Genomic DNA, 16,224 nt, shown 5'->3' with positions numbered 1-16,224 from the left:
TCAACTCCTTTTATGTAAATGAAGAAGATATCATAAAGGTAAACTAAAGAATACATTGAACGCCACTTCTGAAAATTCAGTGAGCATGGATAAGAGTCGCGCCCTCGGGTGAGCTGAGCCCACAGGGGACTGGAAGGAGGTTCAGGCTGTGGGGTCAGGGGCCGTGGGTCTGCGAACCCCGAGTAGCCTGCTCGGCCGCCATCTTGCGACCTGCAGCGCTGCCTTCCCGCCCAAGGTTGGAGCCAGCTGGTCACTCAGTCAGAGGCCAAACTTAGAAGGTGCCTTTTGAATCCACCCAGAGGTCATGACCAGATCGCTCAGGGAAGGGCGAGCACCACAAAATGGGGCCGGGAATGCCCGCCCGCCCGCTGGGGTGGCAGGGCTGAAGACCAATGCATGACAAGGGACCTCAGAAGCTGCTCAGCACCCACCTTGTTGATAAGATGGAGAATGTGATTTCCATGACCACACCCCTTCATCCTGCTGCTGAGAAGTGCCTGGGGCCAGACTCCCCACCCCTGACGCTGCCCTTGATGGAGCACATTTTCTAGCTTCATCCCTCCTTTCTCTCTTTGTCAAAAGGGAAACTAAAGTGAGATCCACACAAACTTAAAAAGTGGGCCTCCCTAGTGGTGTTATAGAGCAACTCCGATATTAAACGGGTTCCTGGCTGTGGGTCCTCACCCGCGCGCTTTAAAGGGACTTATGAATACTCTACTACAGAGACTTATGAATACTCTACTACACACAAAAGGGTTAATAAAAGGTTTATTTACAAGAGAAAAAGAAATAAGGAAAATGTACAACTCAGGGAGAAAATAGGGAAATAAAGTCTTTAATGCGTCCTACCCGATCCGACGACCTGGAAACCCAAAGTCACTCTCAGAGCTGGCCGGACGCTGCGAGCTGGTGGAGAGCCAAAAATGGGGGATCCTCCAAAGCCCACATGTCTGCCTTTTATATCCACCTGGCTGCTTAACCCCACCCTCAGGTCCCAGCCACCTTCCCTTTGGTGGTGATGGGATTTGGAGTTCCCATTGTCTTTGACTTTGACCTAGGGTGGGGGTGGAGTCCACAAAGCCTGTATGGAATTAGCTTTGGGACATCCTTTTCCCCCCTAACAGTGGCACAGGGGCTAAAGAGTGCTGTGAAGTTTTCACCAGCCACTGCAGCAGGAGTTTCATCCCCCTGCTGCCAGGGAGCAACCCACATGGTGCAGCAGACCTCTCCTGTCTCGCCTGCTGCTCCCCTCAGCAGCGTATTTCAGTCAGTCTGCCTGTTCTGTTCTCTGCTCTGTCTCAGGTGAATCCTCTTGCCCCTCCCCCCCACCTCTGGTCTGCACCCCAGTTCTTGTATGCGTAAATAAATCTTAAAAAAAAAAAAAACAACAACCATCACACACAAAAAAGGTGACCAACAGAAAGGGATAAAGTGTTTGCACACCCTGCATCTGACAAACACTGACACAGATGCACACACCCAAGAGCAATGAAACCAATGACCCCGATACACAGCAGGCAAAGGAGTCCCGCAGTCACTTCTCAGAGAAGAGACCCCCATCGCTGTACACATGTGCAGACACTTTGAATAAAATGAACCGCAGGAGATGAGCCTGACTGCTGTGAGATGGTCCAAGAGGGAACATACCATGACTTCTGAAATGCAGCAGTGGGCCAACCCAATTGACAACACCTAAGCAGACCCCATGCACCTCCCGGTGCAAAGACAAGGCTGGGAAACAAGGATGCCCAGCCCAGAAGGACAGGAGGGGTTGCTGGATCGTTCATGGAGTGACCCCTGCCCCTGGGGCCCAAGGTGGGGAGTTCTAGCTCTTTTGGACCCTTTCCTGAGTTGGGGCAGCTCTCGAGACTCAGTGGCCCTGTTTTGGGCTAACCCTGTTGGGCTGGGCCTTTACCCATGAGGGGACGGGGAACTTTGGGTGCTGGATTTGGAAACTTTGTTCTTCCCCTTTTCATTGTTGCACACTAATTGTATTAAAGTTCCCCTCCATGAAAGGTCTCACGCACTAGAAGATGCCATGTCTTGGTGTGGTGGCTGGCAGAACCTATTTAGAACGGGCAGGTTTGGGGTGATGGGGTGTCCTCACCCTGCCCTGCAACACTTTGTAGTAAGTAAGTGAGAATGACAAAGACAAATATCCGCGTTGACATAGCAGGTGAGAAAAAAAAAAAGTAAAATTCCTAGAAAAACAACTGGACTCTAAGAAGCAAGTGAGGTGAGCCCCGTCAGGAGGGCCTATGTGCGCACGTTGGGGTGGGGGAGGGGCGGAGGGTGGCGTGGAAGCTGAAATACTGGCCTGTTTTTGTCATGGTTATTTGGTATCCCGCCATAGAAATGGTAATTTGATTTTCCCCTTGGTTGAACACCTCCTAAGTCTGGGGAAACAAACTGATCAGCAGCCATGAGGGCAATGGGAAATAAATAAATAAATAAAAATTGCACGAACATGAAATCCAAAGCAAAAGAGTCAAACAGAAAAGACCCCCACAGGGCCTTCCTGGGGGCGCAGGGGTGAAAGAAAGCGCAATCAAGCTCTTGCCAGCCACTGCAGCAAGAGATGGATCCCCTGTCGGCCAGGAGCAGCACATAAGGAAGCAGCAGACCTCTCCGGTCCCACCCGCTGCTCCCCTCAGCAGGGTATTTCAGTAGATCTGCCTGTTCTGCTCCCCACTCTCTCTGGTGCATCCTCTCACCCACCCCACCCCCACCTCCGGTCTACACCCCAGTGCTTATATACACAATAAATAAATCTTGAAAAAAAAAAGAAAAGACCCCCAAGGTGCAGGCAGGGGCACACACTAAACCCATCATGGTGTGAAAACGAGGAGCGGTGTCAGGAACAGATGCCAAACAGAAAAGTCCACCGGATGGAAGCAGATGCTCTCGCCCAGTGGGAGCAGGAATATTCTGGTTAAATGCAAAATGGAGGGTTGTGATGAGAACACGCGGGGTGCTGCAGGGAGGGTCACTATTCGGTGAGGCGGGCTCTGAGAGTGAGACGGGGGCACCTGAGCTGCTGGGAAAGTCTCCCGGGTTTGCAGTCACCTGAGCCTCAGTCACTTTCCCAAGGCCTCTCCCCAAACACAGACAAGACACCGCGACCCTTCATGGAGCGAAGCCCTGAGCAGATCCAGGGCCCGCGCCGTCGTGGGGCTGAGTGAGCAGGAGTCTAGGGTACAGGCAGCCGCTCCTGCTCGGGCGCCAGGGCCCCTGCGGCCATCACCTGGGCCCTGCCCGCGGGGGCGCTGGGGCAGGTGAGGGCGCACACCTGGGAGCGCGGGGGGCGGAGCAGATAAGGAGGCGTCCCCGCGGTCGGGCGGGCTCCGGCCCCTGCGAGAGGGGGCGCGCAGCGGCGGGCAGAGGGGGAGACCCCTCGGCAACGCCGCGGAGAGCCCAGACAGTCACGATCCCCCGGGGGCTGGGGGGTCTGCCCCGCCCTTCAGCCCCCGCACCTCAGCCGGGGATCCCGGCCCTTCAGCCCCCGCCCGCCCGCGCTGCGCCCGCCCAGAGAGCCGGGGAGTCTGGGTTCGCCGGAAGCCTCCCCCGCGCCCGCCTCCTGCCCGCCAGCCCCCGGGCGCCCCGCTGCGATGGGGGAGAGAAGGCGAAAGGCCCACGCCAGCCCCGGGAGCCCCAGGACCCTCCGCCCGTGTGCCCGGAGCCCTCCGGAGCCCCCCTCCTGGCGGCAGGGCCCGGCGCGGACCCGGACGCGGCCTCGGGAGAGCTCGGGCGCAAGCGGGGGGCGGGGGGCGCCTCCTCTCCGCGGGGCTCGCGACCCGGGCGGGGGACTGTGCGCACCGCGCGGCGATGGACCGACGTGGGGCCGCTCGGGGCGGGGCTGGGGTGAGCGGCCCAAGAAGCTCTGCCCGTGGCGGGAGGACGACCCCGGAGGCCCCGCGGCCCCGCAGGAGGCGGACGCGGCCGGGAGCTGCGGGAGGAGACCTCGGGGAGGGAGGGAGCTGCCGGCGGGACCCGCCCGGGACCCCGGGCCGCAGACGCCGCGGGGAGCCGGAGCCCGACGCCCCTTGCGCTCGCCCGGGCACCCGCCGCGGACGGACGGGGACTCAGGATCCCGACAGAGGCTGGGCACTGGGGCGGGTGGATGCCGGGTCTGCGGTGCCCTGGGGAGGAAGGAAGGAGGGGGTCATCTGTGCGCCCCCGGAGAGGAGAGTCGGGGTGCCCTTAGCGGCCCGGGGGGAGGTTCTCCGCAGCCGGCGGGAGAGTCTCAAAAAGCCGCTCAGCCCAGCCAGGCGGGCGCGGCCCGGCCCCTGAGTGTGGGGCGCGCAGCCGAGGACGCTCGCGGAGCAGCTGAGCCCCCGCGCGGCGCCCGTGGGTGAGGCCCGCCGGCTGCAGAGTGAGGGGGAGGTGCGGAGGAACCTCAGTGGGGCCCTGGCCTGTGGGGGAGCCCACGGCGGAGAGGGGCACAGGGGCGGCCCCGCGGGGAGCGCGGTCTCCACGGCCGGGCCGCCTCACCGGCGAAGGGCGGGCCTGGGCGCGGGGGCCGCCTGGCAGCCGTGGTGACGAGAGCCAGGGGCGGCGGGACGGCAGTGAGTACCCCTGGGGCTGGGCGGTCACCCCAAGAGAGCTGAGTGTCTCAGACCTCAGAGTGCGCGCAGCTGGGGGGTGCGAGGTGGGGTGTGGCCGGTGCCGAGGCCTGGAGACTGAGCAGTGGTTCCCCTGGGGGGAGCTGGGCTGTGGGGGACAGTCGAGAGCGATCATGGGGGGTGGGGGGGATTTGAAAACGCGCTCCTCCTTCTGCCCTCAGGGGTGCCCTGTCTGGAAGTGGCGGGTTTCTGCTGTGTCTGTCGTGGTGTTGGGCTCAGTTGCGCCGCTCTCCTGTGTGGGTCGTGGCTGCAGGGCTCAGTGGCCAAGAGAAACCAGGTGGAGACCGTCCAGAGTCAGCAGTGGCGGGGGGGGGGGGGGGGGGGTGTTGGGGGGGCAGGGACGGAGGGGTAACGGAGGATCACTGCCTTTTGGCGTTTGCGCTGAACGCCTTGGTGGCAAACCGGCGGCTGTGAAAATAAGGGGCCTTTGGGAGTGAGCACCAGGTGGGCACCTGGCGGAAGGTGTGGCATTGGTGCAAGGCAACCTGACCTCAGGGGCTGGAAAATAAAGGTGGCGACAGAGAGCAAGGAGCAGAAGATGACCAGAGCGGAAAATAAGGGGAGGGGGGAGGGGGAGGGGCGAGCACAGAGCTGAAAATAAGGGGGTGGGGGGGCGATCTGGGTAGGTGGGGGCAGGGTGTGTGTCCCCTGCTCTGCTTGGTGGACCCCCTGGTGTTTCATGGTCACCAGCCGGTGGCCTTGAGCAGCAGCTGCCTCTGCCAAGGGCTGTCAGCTGAGAGAATCCCTGGCCCCAGGCAGGTCTCCGACAGGCAGGCAGCCTGCTGCCCTGTGGTGGGAGAGAGTTGGCTAAAAGGAGCACCCGCATAGGCCCAGGTGGGCAGAAGGACTGATGCCTTGAACTTTTTGTTTTAATCATGATTTCAATGTTGGCTAAATCTCTTACACAACTCAGGTTTGCTAAGCTGAATAATCAAATCATCTTGTATGGGCCTCCCTGGTGGCGCAGGGGTTAAAAACAGTGCTATCAAGTTTTGGCCAGCCACTGCAGCAGGACTTAGATCCCCCACCGGCCAGGAGCAGCCCACAAGTCACAGCAGACCTCTCCTGACTAGCCTGCTGCTCCCCTCAGCAGTGTATTTCAGTCAGTCTGCCTGTTCTGCTCCCCACTCTGTCTCTGAGGAATCCTCTCACCACCATCTCCCCTCCCACCCCTAGGCTGCACCTCAGTTCTTGTATGCATCAATAAATAATTTTTTTTTTTTCAAAGAAAAGGGTTCCTCTGCGGGGCATCCTACAAAAGCCATGGCTAACACCTGTGGGCTCAGGGGTGGTCTGGAAGGGGGACTCCTGAGACAAGGTCGAGGCGTGAGCTGATGGCTTATGCTGTGTCACGCCTGGCATGGGACATTCTGGGCAGAACGATGGAGGGAAGAGATCCAAGATGTGCACGTGGGGCATGTGTGTTTGCAGAGCCTGGTGACAGCCTTTCCATGCAGGCCGCGCTGAAGAGTCGCCCGGAAGGGTGAAGAGAGTACACACAGGCCCATGTAAAACTCATCACTGCCCCCAAGTTGCCAGAGATAAGCTAAACTAGAGATAAACTGACAGCAGTGAATACTCCAGCATACCTGTTACAGTGCAGGGAGAGGGGCACCCCAGACCCAGGAAAACTACCTGCTGTAAATTGGTTCTGCCATCTGCTGCATCAACACAAAACATGTGAGGCTTTAATGACAAGGAACTTTAATACAATTAGTAAACAGTACAGGAAAGGCAAAGAATATAGTTTCTAAATCAAGCACCCAAAGTTAACCATCCCCTCCTGTGTAAAAGTCCACCCAGGCAGGATCGGCTCAGAGCAAAGCCCCAAAGCCTGCCACGAATCTAAAGCCCCTTCTAGTGGGGACCCACAGGAAAGGGTCAGAAACAACCAGACAAGTCTGGGAGGAAAAAGCAAAATCAACATAAAAGCTGCCATTGTCACTTCCCCATGAGTCTCACCCACATCTGTTTCAACCAGTCCAGGACCAAAAGACAAGTGCAGTTTCTTCACATGTCTCTCGGCTCCACGTGCCTCCTCGAGGTCTCCTTCTGGCTCCATCCTGCTTCCTTCTCCATCTGCTCTGCAGTTACTTCTCTTTAGCTCCACCCTCATTTTGTAACAGGGTGGTCCCCAGGAAAGGGGGAGGTTCCAGATTTCCTGCCCCACACAAAAGGAGGGGGGAGCTGAGCAGAGAGAAGAAGCTGCAGAGGTTGTGAACTGGGTGACACAGATGTGGGTGAGAGACCCGTGGGGAGGTGACAATGGCGGGTTTTGTTTTGATTTTGATTTTGCTCTTTTCCTCTCAGACTTGTCTGGTTGTTTCTGATCCTTTTCTGTGGGTCCCTACTGGAAAATGCTTTAGACTTGTGGCAGGCTTTGGGGCCTTGTTCTGGACCAATCCTGCTTGGGTGGACTTTTACCCATGAGGGGACAGGTAACTTTGGGTGCTTGATTTAGAAACTATATTCTTTGTATTTTCTGTATTGTTCACTAATTGTATTAAAGTTCCTTCCCATTAAAGTCTCATTTGTTTTGTGTTGATGCAGCGGATGGCAGAACCCATTTAGAGTAGGTAGGTTTGCCTGGTCTGGGGTGCCCCTCCCTCTTCCTGCCCTGTAACACTTTGGATGGGGCAGGGACTCTGGAACTTCCCCTTTTCCTGGGGACCACCTTGTTATAGACCCTCCTGTCTGGAGAGACCCCAGCCCCCCGGCAGGAAATCTAGCACATTGCCTCCAGGCAGGAGAGACCAGGCCACACTCAATGCTCAGGTGCCAAAAACTCTGGCAGCCTAACCTTTTAAAGACCTGCGCTCCGGTTTTGGAACGTGACTCTTGGCCTGCAGAGCGTCCTCACCTCATGGACTTTAAATAAAGCCCGATTTTGTCTGATACTCTTGGCCTCCTTTTTTTTTTTTTTAAGATTTATTTTTATTTATACAAGAACTGGGGTACAGGCCAGAGTCGCGGGAGGGTGAGAGGATTCACTACAGAGAGAGAGGGGAGCAGAACAGGCAGACGGACCAAAAGCACTGCTGAGGGGAGCAGCGGGCGAGACAGAGGAGGTCTGCCTCGCCATGTGGGATTCTCCCTGGCTGGCCGGGAATCGAATCAGCGAGGCAGAGGCTGTGGACAGCTTCATAACGCTGCGCTCACCCCGCTGCGCCACTGGGTAGCCCCCCTTTTTTTTAAAGATTTATTTATGCATATAAGAACTGGGGTACAGGCCAGAGGCGTGGGGGGTGACAGGAGTCACCAGAGACAGAGCGGGAGCAGGACAGGCGGACTGAGGGAAAACCCTGCCCAGGGGAGCGGCAGGGAGGCCTGGCCTGCGGGACTGAGCAGCGATGCCCACGCGCAGCGCGCGCTCAGCGAGTCTCCAGGAGCTGGATCCCAGAGAGGCCTTTTGGGAACCGGGTCCCAAGGCTTCCCGAGCTCCCCGTGGACTCTCTGTTTGGAGGAGACTGGGCTCTGGGGCTCCCCGCGGGTGTGCAGGTGGCCGCCAGCGGCCACGCGGGGCCGGCAGGACGAGGTCGGTATGGGCTGGGCGCTGCCACGAGAGGCCTCCGGGCTCCGGCCTGCCCGCCCCGCCCTCCCGGCCTGGCTCTCCCGCAGCCCCCATGGCCCCGCGGCACCGGCCCCTTAGGACCTCCCGGGAGGTGCTGGTCGTGCTCAGACCCGCGGTGCCATGGGGACAGGGGAGCCCCGAGAACAGTGATGATTTGCTGTTGGTAAATTTTGTCTACAAAATTTGTTTGGGGCACATTTTCCATTCCAGTTCTGGATTTGGTTGATTGCTGGTCTAAGACAAGATTCCAAGGCGGACTCCGTGGTGGCCTGAGCGTGGAGTCTCAGCCGATACCAGCCAGAAGGCCTGAGGCCCAGCCCTAGCCGGGGAGTGACCCACAGGGCGCAGCAAACCTCCCCTGTCTCCCCGCTGCAGTGGATCCGCCTGTGCTGCTCCCCACTCTGTCTCTGGTGAGACCTACCCCCCCACCTCTGGCCAGCACCCCAGTTCTTATATGCATAAATAAATCTTGAAATGAATGATTAAATATCGTTGTTGCTGCTGTTTTCTAATACTTATGACAAAGCTTCCCAACAATCTAAATTCAAGTAAAATTTGGTAGTCTGTCACTTGGTTGATCAGAGGAGATTTTGTGAAAGCTCAGTAGAGTTCCTGAGACACTTCCGGAGGTGCTCCCTCTCCTCCTGGGAAAGGCATTAGACAAGTTTGTCCTACTTGGTTTACCTATTTGGTTTACCTAAAAGGGAAGGGCCTCCCTGGTGGTGTGAGGCATGAAGACACAACCTATGAAGCTGTCTGCAGCCGCTGCAGTGGAAGTTTGATCCCTGGCTAGGGAGCTACCCACATGACGTAGCAGACCTGTCCTGTCGTGCCCGCTGCTCCCCTCAGCCGTGTATTTCAGTCAGTCTGCCTGTTCTGTTCCCCACTCTTGTCTCTGGTGAATCCTCCCCACCCCTCTGGCCTACACCCTAGTTCTTGTATGCATAAATAAATAAATCTTAAAAAAAAAAACTAAAAGGGAAGCATTTGGTTTTCTGAAACTTGTATAAAAGCTTTCAGTATCTGATCTGTATACAAATTGTCAATTTTTTATTTTTGTCCTGCAATATTATATACCTCTTGGTTTAATACCTGGAAAAATTGTTTCCAAAGGAAATTGTTTTTAGAAAAAGACCTCAAATGATTCCACTTGATGGACCTTTTTTAAAAAAATATTTATGTATGTATGTATGTATGTATGTATGTATGTATTTATACAAGAACCGGGGTATAGGTCAGATGCGCGGGAGGGTGAGAGGACTCACCAGAGACAGAGCGGGGAACAGAACAGGCAGATTGACGAAACACACTGCTGAGGGGAGTTGCGGGCAAGACAGGAGAGGTCTGCCGCACCATGTGGGACAATCACTGGCTGGGATCGATCCAGCGCTGCAGAGGCTGTGGACAGCCTCACAGCACAGTGCTCAGCGACCTGAGCTACCAGGGGAGGCCCTTGATGGACCTTTTGACAATGAAAATTTCCTGCAAAGGACTAAATAGACAGAGATAAACCTGATTTTTGACATGTTTTGCTTGACATAATACTGGTGACTTTTTTTTTTTGCATTTTGGTCTTGACTTAAAGTTTGTTTTAACTGACTAGGCTTCTGCAGCAATGTTACTTTTTTTTTTTTTTAAAGATTTATTTATTTATTTATTTATTTATTTATACAAGCACTGGGTACAGTCAGAAGCACGGGAGGGTGAGAGAATTCACCAGAGCCAGAGCAGGGAGCAGAACAGGCAGAGGGACCGAAGTACACTGCTGAGGGGAGCAGCGGGCGGCAGAAGAGGTCTGCGCGCCATGTGGGACCCTCCTCTGGTGGCCGGGGAGCAGCCAGGGATCGAACCGGTGCTGCACTGCGGGCAGCTTCGCAACCCAGTGCTCAACCGCTGCACCACTGGGGAGGCCCCAATGTTACATTTCTTTGATAAGCAGAGCTAATTTGTGTTTGCATTTTCCCTCCCCTTAATACCAACACAAATGAAAAAGTGGAAGTAATTTTTACTACTCATGGCAGTGTCTATTTTTGCATAAGTTCAATAGGGAGTTTTGTCTGCTTAACCTAGAAAATTGGGAACGTGTCTCATTGTGTGACTTTGATTGAAATTCTTCCATAAAGTTAAATTTGAGCTGAACCAAGAAGAGAAGAACCTGCTGCTTTGTTTGTAGGGCTCCAGAGACCTCCAAAAAAGGTGAGGAAGCTGCCTCCATGGGCAGGACTGGACAACCCAGAAAAAGAAAAAATCCTGGTAACCTTGAGAAAAGGAAACCCCGCGTGAGTCTGATGAAACCAACTTTGTTCCTGGAGCCTGCATGGACCCAATGTCAAGAGTTCACTCTGATCCTACATGAGTATTCCAGCAAAGCCATTTAAAATTGCTGTTTGGTTATTCTGCCCTGTGGTTTTATGCAAAAGTAGTCTGAAAGTAGATTTAGTTTACAAATATTTTGCTGTACTGTTTGATAAAATTGGGGGTCAGAATGGAGAGAATTTGTTTTTAGATAGGTTGAACCAGTTTTAAGATTTTTTTTTTCTTATGGTGATTTAGATATATTTGCTGTTTTGTTTTGGCTAATGCCTCCTGATGTTTTTCCTTTTGCCATAGACTGACAGACTAATTTCCAGGAATGAAGGACTGCCACACTGGACATTCATGGACAATACTGGTAAGTGGTTGTTGCTTCTCTAGCATACAATGAAACCCTGCAAAAAACTGTCTCCTAAGCCTACACCCTGGGATCTGCACTTAAGAAAACAACAAAGAAGGAGTCTAGAGGATAACTTGCCCCCATGGGTACTTTTTGCAAAGTTTTATTTACTTTTAGATTCTTGAATTGCAATTGCTTTGGCATAACAACTGCTGAGCAACATCTCATTCCTAATTTTTCTGGCCTCACAGCAGTGGAACAACTTTTTGTCCCAGAGGAACCAGGTCCTGGGCCCTGGGACGTAGACCATCCATTGTGAGGACCAACTTGGCTGGGACCTTAAAACATTTAACTTGGGGGAGAGGGTATGTTATCACCTACAGGACCACTTTGGGTTCCAGCAGAAAAGGACCAATCTTATTCCAGAGCTCCAGCCATCAGTCGTCCAGCCGCCACCCAGGATACCACCCATGAGTCAAAAAGGAGAAAGGAGGATCCTTCCCATAGACTGCACAGTCCTTGGGAACATCAGATCAAGACTTGATGTCCTTGAGGCTGCTGTGTGCTGACTTGGTGAACACCAGCAGGGCACCGGACTCAATTGTGATTTGTTGTGAGACCATTCTATCTAACTCCTATTGCTTTTGGTACAGTCCCTCCTGAGAAGCGGTTCAAAGACATCACGATGCATTCCATAGTAACCTTGGACTCCATGTCATGGACCTTGAAGAGAGACTACAGCAACAATTGACACGGTTGCAGCAGGAAGCACAAAATGCCACATTGGCACATTTGAATGACATTGCCTATTGGCTGAATCCAACAAAACTGTATTGAGATATTGGAGTTTAGATTTTGTTTGGTATAGGTTTATTGTTTTTGTTAATTTTTACTTATCATTTTAAAAGCCCTGTCTGCCTGTTGCAGAAAACTCTTTTTGCTGAGGCCAGGCTGATCTCCCTGTAAAAGGGAGCACCCCATCATTCATTATACTAACCCTTGTTTTTGCATACGTTACTCTGCATAGTCCTCTACAAAAGCTAATGAAGAAGCACGTGGGAGCAGAAACAACTAAACATTGCCACCATATTCACTGTCAAGACTGTATTAAAAAACAAAATTGGGGGAAATGTTGCAGACCTCTAAGGCATGAAATGCTAGGACAAGGAGAATGTTGGGATCGTGACTGGAAGACTGGTCAACACGGGCTGGAAGAATGGCCTGTGTCCAGAACATGATGTCCTTTCCTGTGTCAGCAAAGCTAAGCCTGAGAAGCAAGCAAGATTAGACAGGGAGTAGAATATACCCAATAACGCAGAGCCTGGGGCTGTGAATGTGTGCCTGAACAAGGCCAAACTCTAAGAAAATGATTCATTGTCTAGTAACTAATGGGGGAGGGGAGAAGGCGGTTTGTATCAATAAAAATGAGTTGCATTGGGCACTCGGGATGCTTGAGCTCAGAATGAGAGGTCTTGTGTCCCCTAGGTCCTGCTTCTCTTAAACCCTATTTTGTGTCTGTCATTTCTTTATTCCAAAGTTCTTTCAGGTTCTTCTCCTCAACCTTGCTCACTGGAGCTGGTCTCCATTAGTTAATGATAACAAATGCCTTGTAAAACCTTCACAAGGAAAGGAGAATATTTTTGTGGACGATTTGGTTTCTTTTGTGTGGCAGCTTTAAGTTATTCCTTGTTTAAATCAGTATTTTTTAGTGGAAACAACTTGACCCAAAACCTGTCAGAAGTTTGAGACCTATTAAAACAAATTTTAATGAGAACCCGTGTCTTCTCTTGGTCAACACTGTAGTCTAGGACTAAGATAAGATTTCAGTACGAGTTGCTCTGAGTCCTGATATTGCCTCCTGGGTAGGTATTTTTGGGGTTTTCTTCATCGTAAGGGAGTGAATCATCCATAGAGATAAAACTATGGGCTGGCTGTTTTGGTGGTAGCACATTAGGACAGAGGAGTCGAGTAACTTTGTTTTTATGTAAGCTCAGGAGAGGACCAACATCTATACTGTTAAACTCCACATGTTTCTTTTAACTTTTTTTTGTAGTTACATCAATGAGTAAATTTGTTGGTATAATATTCACGTTTAGTTTCTCAGTTACTAGAATGTGCATCCTCACAAATATGGAAATAGTTTATAAAGTGAGACTTAAATAGTGTTGAGTTAATTGCATCCAGGTTATAGGGAAAATAAAACATACTGGAAAATGAAAAAAATTCTCCAGAGAAAATATTTTATACAAATTTACACAGCCTGGTTCTCCTAATCACTAGGAATCATGGTCAGTGAGTTCACCAAGAGGTCAATCCTAATTGCTTTGAGGTCATGAAGAAGTCAGTGAGTTCACTGAGAAGTCAAAATAATTACTTGGGGTCATGCAGAGGTCAGTGAGTTCATGAAGAGGTCAGTGAGCTTGGTGTAGACTTCAGTGAATTCAGAGTTGGTTCTCCTAGTCACTTGGGGTCATGCAGAGGTCAGTGAGTTCACAGAGAGGTCAATCTTAATGACTTGGGGTCATGCAAAAGTCAGCAATGTCACAGAGAGGTCAATCCTAATTACCTGGGGTATTTTTTTTTAAGATTTATTTTATACAAGAACTGGGGTAGAGGTCAGAGGCATGGGAGGGTGAGAGAATTCACCAGAGACAGAGAAGGGAGCAGAACAGGCAGATGGATGAAAACACTGCTGAGGGGAGCAGGAGGGGTCTGCTGTGCCATGTGGATATCCCCCCGGCAGGCAGGGATGGAACCCCGAGCTGCAGAGGCTGCGGACACTTCACAGTGCTGTGTTCAAAGCCTGAGCCACCTAGGAGGCCCTACGTGGGGATCTTTATTTCACCAAGAGAGGGCGCTCCTAATGCATAGACTTATTTAGCCTTATTCTCCAGGGAAAACTCCAGCTATTTTTCTTCTGGAAAATTTAAAATAATGAAAAACTTCAAAGAGGAAGTCTTCATGTCAAATACATGATCTGTAGAATTTCCTTTTTTGTAATATGTAGTGTTCATATTTTTTAATTTAACAGGAAAACCGTACATACTTGCTTATTGAAATGATTCAATGCTATTTCTTAGAAATCTAACAATGACAAAAATTATACTTTGAATTTATTTTACATAGGAAATTAGTTAAAATGTTTTCAACATCAATGACACCATGATAGGACTATAAATCTATCAGGAAGCAGTTTAGAGTTTGTCTTAAATCCCATTAAGCTAATATATGCTAGTTAATAGATTGTTTAAAAAACAAAAATTAGTATTTGCAGAAATATTTGTAGGAAATTATAGGTATCAAACTGATTAAATTGTAGATAGGAACTTCAAATTCTTGTTTTATTTTAAAAGAAAGTAATATATAATGATATTTTTGAGTCCAGAGACCTAGACTTTTTATGACTAATATTAAGTGACATGAGCAGTCTGGGCCATGTAATTGTTAAAAAAAATTAAATTGTCTATTTTAATAAGATAGCTGTTTTAATAAGATACAAAGTTTATTTCTGAATCATTCGATGTCATTTTAAGATTTGTATTGGAAGCATAAACCAGTAGACGGTATAAAAGCTCTTGGTTTTATTGTATTCTATTCTAATGTTAACACTATATCGGGGTGAACATATCATGTTTATATAATCTACAGTCTCCATCTTTTCCGTAAGAGCAAATGTCTAAGTGAATATTGGCTTTTTAAAGAATTACACAGATTCACTTTTGGGTAACAATTTTTTATTATTCAAAATACATAAAAATTTACAATCTATTTAGTATAGTTCAATCGTGCTAAACAACTTCCATTTTATTTCCTTCTTCAATGAATTTGACTAGTCTAAACATTACATCTAAATGTAATAACAGTTTTTGGTGTTTTGTGGTTAGCTTATTTCACTTAGAATAATGTCCTCAAGTTTCATCCATATTGTAGCATGTGTCAGAATCATTTTTTTAAAGCTGAATAATATTCCATTGTATGTATATCCCATTTTGTTTATCCATTTATCTGTCAAGGGACATTTACATAGCTTTCACCTTTTGACTCTTGTGAATTACGTTGCTATAAACATGTACAACAAATACCTGTTTGATTCTGCTTTCCTTTGTGAACTGCTGTCATGTGATAATAGTTTTAGATATCATATGATCACATGACATCATATATAATATCATAGATAAATATCATATAATGGTTTTTAATATTTGAGAAACTGTTATACTTTTTTTCATAGTGTCTATGGGTAATACACTTTTTAAAAATATGAATATCCTTTCTTTTATCCTCTCATCTTCCCACCTAGGCTGTGATCTTAAGCTTCTGGTGGGGCTAAGTTAGGATACTCTGTGACTGTCACCAACTTACTGAAATACATTTTATAGGTTTGCTGGACTGCTTTCCCACATGGCCATTTTCATTTAATGATTTTTTCTCTTAACTGTGAAGCTTTAGTCTATGTACTTTTTGGACCCATTTTTAAAAAAATTTTCTTATGTTTGAAACTGTTATCAAAAAAACAGTTGAATGTGACCATGCCACACTCTGTCTTTGCTACATTTCTTTCAATGTTCATATTTTCTGCTGTCATTTTCACAAGCAGAGCCAAATTTTCTATTAAAACAACCATTTTTGTTTGTAGTTGCTTTTGTTTTTTGCAAACATGTATTTTTTACAACCATGTGTAAGTTGATATCAATTGTCTCTTTGCTGTTAATGAGGTCTAAGAACCTCTCTTAATAAAGTATTAATAAATATTACTTAATACTTCATGCATTTTCTTATTTGCAACATAGTGTTATGTTATTGACCACAGTTTTCTCATTGTACACTTGAGAAATATTTTTAAAGCCACTCAACTGTTTCATCACAATAGGCAACATCTAAGGCTTCATTACTACATCTATGAATTTATATAATTTTAACAGAATCAATTAATGGTTATATAATTTGGAATAATGTCTCCTTTATTTTTAATTTTTAAATTATTTAATATGAAACATCAGTCATCATTAACTGGACACCTCCATCCTTACTCCCAGCCAGCCTCCATACTCACCCTGTTTGATCACCTCAGTTCTGTTGACATCCATTGGCTTATTTTTATTTTGTTTTGTTCATTAATGTGTTTTGTCTCCTTATTAATCCCCTTGAGTTCCTTCCACTTGCCGCAAATGGCAATATCTCATCTACTTTTTATAGCTGAATAGTACTCTATTGTATGTATACATCACATCTTGGCCCACAATTCTGTCAATGGGTTGTTTCCATATCTTAGCAACTATAAATAACGCTATAACAAACACTGTGGTGGATATAACTCTTGAAAGTTAATAAATTCACATTTTTAAGAGATACCCAGAAGTGGGATTGCTCTATCATGT

At 49.1% G+C, this 16,224-nt stretch overlaps 1 long non-coding RNA gene across 4 annotated transcripts; it reads left to right on the top strand.

Annotated features, from left to right (window-relative positions):
- Window positions 1-3,819: 3,819 nt before the first annotated feature.
- On the top strand, window positions 3,820-14,070 carry LOC129145784 (uncharacterized). 4 transcript variants are annotated; one of them, XR_008551831.1, is made up of 4 exons: window positions 3,820-3,861; window positions 8,404-8,603; window positions 10,367-10,864; window positions 11,098-14,070. It is a non-coding gene; the product is annotated as an uncharacterized LOC129145784 (long non-coding RNA). The 4 variants fall into 4 exon arrangements; XR_008551830.1 differs by lacking the exon at window positions 3,820-3,861 and adding an exon at window positions 4,761-4,899; XR_008551829.1 differs by lacking the exon at window positions 3,820-3,861 and having other exon boundaries at window positions 8,268-8,603.
- The last annotated feature ends 2,154 nt before the right edge of the window (window positions 14,071-16,224 follow it).

The sequence above is a fragment of the Talpa occidentalis genome, unplaced genomic scaffold, assembly GCF_014898055.3.
Source record: "Talpa occidentalis isolate TD23 unplaced genomic scaffold, MPIMG_talOcc4v2.1 talOcc4.14, whole genome shotgun sequence".
In the NCBI taxonomy this organism is placed as follows: Eukaryota; Metazoa; Chordata; class Mammalia; order Eulipotyphla; family Talpidae; genus Talpa; species Talpa occidentalis.
This window is presented reverse-complemented; position numbering and strand designations above follow the sequence as displayed.